This window comes from Cynocephalus volans, chromosome 7, assembly GCF_027409185.1.
Source record: "Cynocephalus volans isolate mCynVol1 chromosome 7, mCynVol1.pri, whole genome shotgun sequence".
In the NCBI taxonomy this organism is placed as follows: domain Eukaryota; kingdom Metazoa; phylum Chordata; class Mammalia; order Dermoptera; family Cynocephalidae; genus Cynocephalus; species Cynocephalus volans.
The window spans coordinates 28,581,062-28,588,496 of NC_084466.1; the positions used below are offsets into that span (position 1 = coordinate 28,581,062).

At 30.8% G+C, this 7,435-nt stretch overlaps 1 non-coding gene across 1 annotated transcript; it reads left to right on the plus strand.

Annotated features, from left to right (window-relative positions):
• Positions 1-5,783: 5,783 nt before the first annotated feature.
• On the plus strand, positions 5,784-5,850 carry LOC134382857 (small nucleolar RNA SNORD42). The gene has a single exon (XR_010024119.1). It is a non-coding gene; the product is annotated as a small nucleolar RNA SNORD42 (small nucleolar RNA).
• The last annotated feature ends 1,585 nt before the right edge of the window (positions 5,851-7,435 follow it).

Consider the following 7,435-nt stretch of genomic DNA (forward strand, 5'->3'; position numbering starts at 1 on the left):
TCTTTGGGTACTAAAGCTATTTAGAGAAAGTGGATATAAATAGCCTCATATCATTTTATTGTTAATGGCAGAATCTTCCAATAGCATACCTGTAAAATATCTTAAATTGTTGCTATATTTTAGGTGTGATGGTATGTAGTATGTACCAAGAAGCAATGTCTGCACTCTGTGAAATAGAATCATAACATGGATGATGCTTCCTGGCAAAAATCTAAAGAGGCAAAGAACTTATATTTCTTAATATTTTTAAATCTTAAGGTAGATAATCAGTAGAGAAAGTTTCTTTGCATACTGTAATGCCTCTCTTTGGCTCATTGGAGGACCAAAGTACTCTTTGAGAATGTATAATTTGGCAGATCTCAGAATAAGTAATTTTTGCTGTTAGTACTTTATGATTCAGTTGTATTTTTCCTATTCTAATCTATCTAATTTATCCCATGAAGAGTATATTGCTGTTAACTACAAGTTAAAATGGAAAATGAAAAAACACAAAATCAAGAGCATTGTTCAATATAATGTAGAGACTGTGGGCCAATAGATCAAATGTATGTGACTATTTATTATATGAGTATAATGCTATTTATGTGAAGATTCTTAGTAAAATTATTTTAATAAAATGTCTTTTAAAACTCTACTGTACTCTGATATTATAAATCTTTTCTTTAAATTTATAAATTATGCCACACAAAGAAACAGGGAGTAATTTAAAAGAGGTCTTTCATTTTTAAAAGCTCAAAATGTAATGTCCTGGTGTTGGTGAGAAGAAACAGTTTAGTTAGGTAGGATTCAGACAGCATAAGGACAAAGAAAAAAGGTTAGAAATTAGAGTAACATTCGAAATGAAAACTACGGAATAAACTGGACATATGTGTTTTATGCTCTATAAAATAGTAACATATACACAAGAAACAATTTTATCGCTTAACAATTAAGAAATTCATGGGTGTAATTATCTGCAAAAGTCTTCCTGAGAGAAATACATTTTAAGTCAGATTTTGAAGATAGTAATGAGCTTAAATTGGTGGAACTAGATAAAGAGTGGGATTATATTTGAGTTAAGGAGAAATTACTTGAGAATAGACACATAAAACTAGGAATAAGAGATCACTAGTTGGAAAAGACTATTGAGCAACCAGAGTAAGGCACAATATCAGAGAATCAATAGAGGTAATTTGGTTAGATTAGGTTTATATGACAGAAGGAATGGATGAATGTTTAGATGTTAGAGAAACATATTAAATGAAGGACTAGAGACACGATTTTATCTATTAGACAATAAAATACCATTATACATGGGTTAAGAAAAAGTGGTGGTATCTTTGATTCTTATGCATAATCAAAATAAATCGTTTACTAAAAAAACTGACTATTTAATTCTCATTAATTGCCCTAGTACCTTACAATACATATAATATGATTTCCAAGTTCTAATTGGTTTTTAATTCTTCAAGCCCACTGGAACAAAATATGAAGATCAAAAACATTCTCAAATTTGTCATAAAATCATATATGAAAAGGTCAATACTATATAGTGCAGTGGGGAAAGGATATATTTTCAATAAATCAGGCTTTGTCAATTGTCTATTCATTGATTTTAAAGTATGAATTTTGATCTCTCACTCCACTGACAAAAAATGATTTCAGATGGATTCTAGATTTATATATGAAAAATAAAATAATAAATTTTCTGGAAGATAACAGGCAAGAATATTTTCATAATAATGGGGAAGGCAGAGATTTCTTAAAAGATATGCCAAATCAGTACTCATGAAGGAAAATTGATAAATTTTACTACATTGACAGTAAATGTGAAAACATTTCATTTTTTTTATCAAATGTTACCAGTAAGAAAGTAAAAAAGCAACCCACATTGTAGGAGAAGACACTTTCAGCACATAACTCTGACAAAGATTCCTGAATACATAAAGAACACTTCTAAATAATAATTAAAACATCAACCAAGATAATAGAAAAATGGGAAAAGACTTAAACAAGCACATCACAACAGAAGATATGTAAATGAGCAACAAACATCAGAAAATGTACACAACTGGTCAGTTAGCACAGTTGGTTAGAGCTAGGTGCTGATAACACTAAGGTGCAGGATTTAATCTCTATACTGGCCAGGACAGAAAAGAAAGTAAGAAAAGGTGGGGGAGGGACGGGATGAAAGATAAGAAAATGTGCACGACTTCACCAGTCATCAGAAAGAAGCAAATTAAAACCTAAAATTAAAACCAATGCATACACAATAGAATATGTAAGATAAGAAAGACAAAAATGTCAAGTATAGGTAGATACGTGGAGCAACACAAACTATCATATGCTGTATATGGAAGAGTAAAATTCATATAAGTGCTTTGGCAAACTGTTTGGCAGAATCTACCATACCCTGAACCACCAATTCTGTTCATTAGTAAGAACAAATGGAAATGCATCCCTATTTTCACCAAAATCAGGTATAAGATTTTTACAAACTATTAAAATTAACCAAATACTGTAAACAAAAATATTTCTCAGTATTGAATAGCTAATTAAGCTGTAGCATATTTATTTAATTAATGAATAAACTATGCAGCAAAGAGAATGAACACACTACAATTACAAGCCACAGTATGGACGAGTTTCTAAAATTGTTGAGTATACTGAGGAAGTTACAAGATTATTACTGTGTAATTCCATTTGTCTAAAGTTAAAAAAATATATATATATATATAGTGGCAGAAGTTAGTCTAATGGTTATCTTTGATGAGGTATATTCTGGAAGGGGCCCAGGGAGATTTGGTTGCTAACAATGTTCTATTTTTTTTTTTATCTGTGTCCCATTCACACAGATGTATTCTCAAGCACCAATTCATTAAACTCTATAAATATATTTCTGTGCACTTTTCTGTATGTATGTTTTAACTGAATAAAAATTTAACTAAAAATAATTCTTCTTGGGCACTTTCAGAGATATGAATGCCCAAGAATGCTGTTACAAATACTAGTTTAAAAAGTTCTAAAAATTCATAATTGTTTTTTTTTTTTCAAAATTGAAGTCAATCAGATGAATTTTGCTTGATATTTTAGTTAAAATATATGAATTGGAGGGTATTTCTGTCCAAGATATTTATATTAAAAAGAGGCACAGAGGATGGAAAGTTTAAGGTATATTTGGGGGGTAATGAATAGACTGATGTGGTTAGTTTATGAATTTCAGAAAGAAAGAATGCAAGTGATGATGTGGTGGAAAATGGAAAGATTAATTGGATTCAAGTGATAAAAATGGAGAGGTAATTAAGATTCAAGTAATTGAGATCTTTGAATGCTATTCCAAAGAATTTGAATAGCGTTTTGTAGATAATGAGGCACCACAGAAGATTTTTGTAAAGAAAAACGACAGCATTTTATCTGTTCTTATGAAGATAACTCAGATGGCAGTGGGAAGAACAGATTAAAAGATTAGAATCTAAAAACCTGGAGATTAGTTGTATAGATATTGCAACAGATAAAGTAGATGATGAAAACCTGAACCAAGATATTAACAAGAAACTTTAGAAGAGAAAGACAATTTCCAACATGTAGTGATAAATTAATTGACTGAATCTAGCAGATGATTAGATATGGGGAATGGGAAATAAATACATGAAATAAAATTAACTTGAATATTTCTAACCTGTGAGATAAGCAAATAAAGAGTTTCATTAACAGAAATAATAAATAGAAAAGGAGCACCTTAGAGAGAAATGAATGAATTCATTTTAGAATGTTGAAGTTCTGTATACTGGAGTTAGTGTAATGCCAGTACGAACCAGCAATAAAGAGCTGCGGTTTAGAAGGCAGGTTAGGATGAAGATGTACATTTGGTAGTTTTGGCACAAAGGTCATCTTTGAAGTCATAGGAATGATTTTACAGAATCTTCCTGTCCAATTTAATCTTTATCATTGTAGCACCTCATTGCATTAATATATAACTTTATTTTAGCCCACTTTATATTTGTATTTGTGAATTCTTTATGCTGGAGTAACATTTTGTATTTATTTGTATTCTCCCACAGGACCCAATATGATGCTTTGGCACAGTGTGCAGTAATCATTTACTAATAATTTTTTTGGTTATTTGACCTTTGTAGTATCAGATAAATAGCCTCATGTGCTTTCATATTTATTGTGAATTTTATGACTTTTAAATATTGAGATTACAAAAGGACTCACTCAACTCCTCAACATATTTGTAACATTATATACCCTATTTTTATAATAGCAAATAAGTTCCATCATAAGCTTTGAAAAAAAACATTAATTAGATCCTGTAGTCAAATAAAATTGGTTACCATCAATACTAGGGACACTTAGAAAACTATGCCTTCATTATTCCCACATAGATGATTGCATTAGCCTCCAAGAAGGTTCTCTTTTTTCAGTCTGATTCTACATTTCTTTTTCAACATGAAGCCAATAATCGCCCTGTGTTCTATTATTTGTATTCCTGCTTTAGGGTAGCTTTTAAGAATTTTCTCCTGACATTGTTTTTATGGTTATTCCACATCATTGCAGTTTCTGTGAAATCCTATCAAGGTTTACTGAACCAGGTGCACAATAAAAAAAAACACATGACGTTAATGTAGGGTAAGTGTCTATGTTCCAAGAGCTCATCTAATAGGAATATTATTTTATTCTTTGAAAAATTATCTTTGCATGATTGTCAGATAATGTGCTAAACCATGTAAGTGATTTTCCCAGGATAAAAATGTACCCTTTAAAACTTAACATTTAATGTGAATTTGTTTTTACCATTTTAGTTGCAATCTTTTCAAAATGGGTAATCGATGTTTTTGCCTACTAATATGAAGTAAATATAATTTAACTTTTATTTAACAATTCAGAGACTTTATTACCAACATCAGTTGGCCCTAACTTCAAAGCTGTCAGTATCCAGCTCTTTTTATTACCCTACTACTATCACTTGGGTCCACAAAATCATTATATATCATCTGGTTTACTTTAATGCCTGCTAACTTGTCTGTCAACTTCTCCGCATGTCCACTGCAGTCTGTTGTCAGAAAAGCTGGGATGATATTTTTAAAGTTTAAGTTCAATTATGTCACTTCTCAGCTCAAAACACTCCAGTTGCTTCCTATTGATTCTTTCAATAGCTACAAAGCCTTATATGACTTGGTTCCCATTACTGCTTTCATCTCATTTCCTACTACTCTCTTTGAACACTAGTAATGTGCCCTTTACAATAATTGTATTACCTACTTCTTACAGTTTCTTCTGCTCTTAACAATACTTGAACACATTTCCTAACATTTGACTCAATCACAGCTATACACACACATATATGTGTACATAGAGAGGCTTCTAATCTGTGGCTTCTAATATGCCACAAACTCGAACAGTAACTAAAAAGATCATGCCAAAATGATGCCTAAAATTAGCATGCACAAGATCTGAATGACAGCCAGAGGTATTTTTCTTTCAGGAAATTGTGTAATTTTTATGGATGATTGAATGGCTTGAGTTTGCTAAAGTGTTTATTTAAGCTTTCATGTATTTATGTGTTCTAAATACTTGACATTACTGAAAAAGTTATTTCAATATATGTGGGATTTTACTTTCTATGGCATGTAGGTGGCATTGATGAAAACTCTCAATATAATGGGTGGGAAGGAAAAAAGCTTCATCTGCTGCTGATTTAATTTTCTAGTTATATTGTTTTCACTTTTATTTTAAAAGAAATAAATTTGTTGAACCCCTGAATAATGAGCTTTAAATGCAATCTAAAGCATTTAGCACATTCCCCAATGACGTAAAAAAATAAATCTTGCAAAAATAATGAGAGCTACAAAGGAACCACAATGGGAAATGTGTATCTTTTTCAAATTATCAGAATCAATCCTGTTTAGAACAATGAAAATTGAATTTTAAGACATAAGTAGCTATTTAAAGCATAAAGAATTATGAAAATATGGCTCTTTTCATAATGAACATTTTCATCTCATTCCCATATTATGGTGTTAAATGCCAAAATCGAATTAGATGTCTTCTCTTCATTGGAACTCTAATGAAGTGTTAACAATGCCAAGAGTACCATGATAATTTGTTTCATGGTTTAGTGTAAGCAACATTTTATTATTGCTATTTAAATATAATGATAGTGATCCATTATATTTGCATAGCTCCAACATCCAAGAGAATATCCCTAAACATAAGTGATACCTCTATTTAGAAATTCTTTCAATCACTACAGAAATAAAGAGATGACAACTGAAGATACCATTGATTGAACAGAGTTTGACAACACCGTATGTTCCTTGTTTGAATGTTTGACTTAATTAACCTCATCTACTGCAACCCATTTAGATTACTCTATAATAGACAAACCCAGATGATAGCTAGTGAGCTGAGCAAAGCAACCATTGTATCATATTGGATACTAACACAGAGATATAGTCTTAGAGTGCAAAACTTTAGTGGGACATTTTCATATATAGTGAACATATAATATACAATATATTCATATAATGATCCAGTGACAAATATACTCCATGACTAAAAATTAGGTCTCTGCAATAGCCATATAATATTAGCTCATTGAGCTATTATAAAGGGACCCCACTAACACATTACTCATTCTTGAGAGTAATTTATAGTAAGATGAAATAAAATTCATCTTCCACTCATATGAAGAAATTTAGTAACTGAAAAGCTAAGAAAATTTCATTTTGTCAGAGTATACCTGAATTTAGACAAAACTGATAACTGAAAATAGTTTCCAATATTCAGGTATCATGGTCTGAGACATTTCCAAGAAATACAAAAATAAAATACTATGCCTTGCTGTTATTTTCATACTAAAGCATCAGTATTAAGGAACAAATAGAACAAACATATTTCTATAGATAAGAAAATAAGGTTTCTGGAATAGAAATGACCACAACTTTCAGTTGCTCCTTTTCACTCTTCCTGTCAATCAGTGTGACATTAAAATAATGGGAAACTTATGAAATCTTCAACAAAATGCTCCTGAGTTAAGTAAGTGGGCAGGACCCTCGATTTCTCCTGAGTAGACCTTTAAGAATATAACTTTGCAAGATAAGAAATGTTATAAGATTCTGATAAAGCCAGGTGGCATTAAGATACTTTATTTAATATCTATATCCAGTGCTGCTTAGATGAGGTTTTCTTCTATTGTGAATATTAAAAACAAACAAACCAGGATTGGTTCTTATGTCACCATCATCATAGTTGACACTTATTTTGTGTGTGTCAGGCTTTGTTCAATATGCTTAACAATTTAACATGCATTATGACTCTTTATAATAACCCTATGAAATAAATATTATTATTATCCTCACTTATGATAAAGAATTTGGGGCATTGATCCTAGCATGTACACAGTTATGCATGACTCCTGAACAACTATTTAATCAATCCCAAAACATGTAGC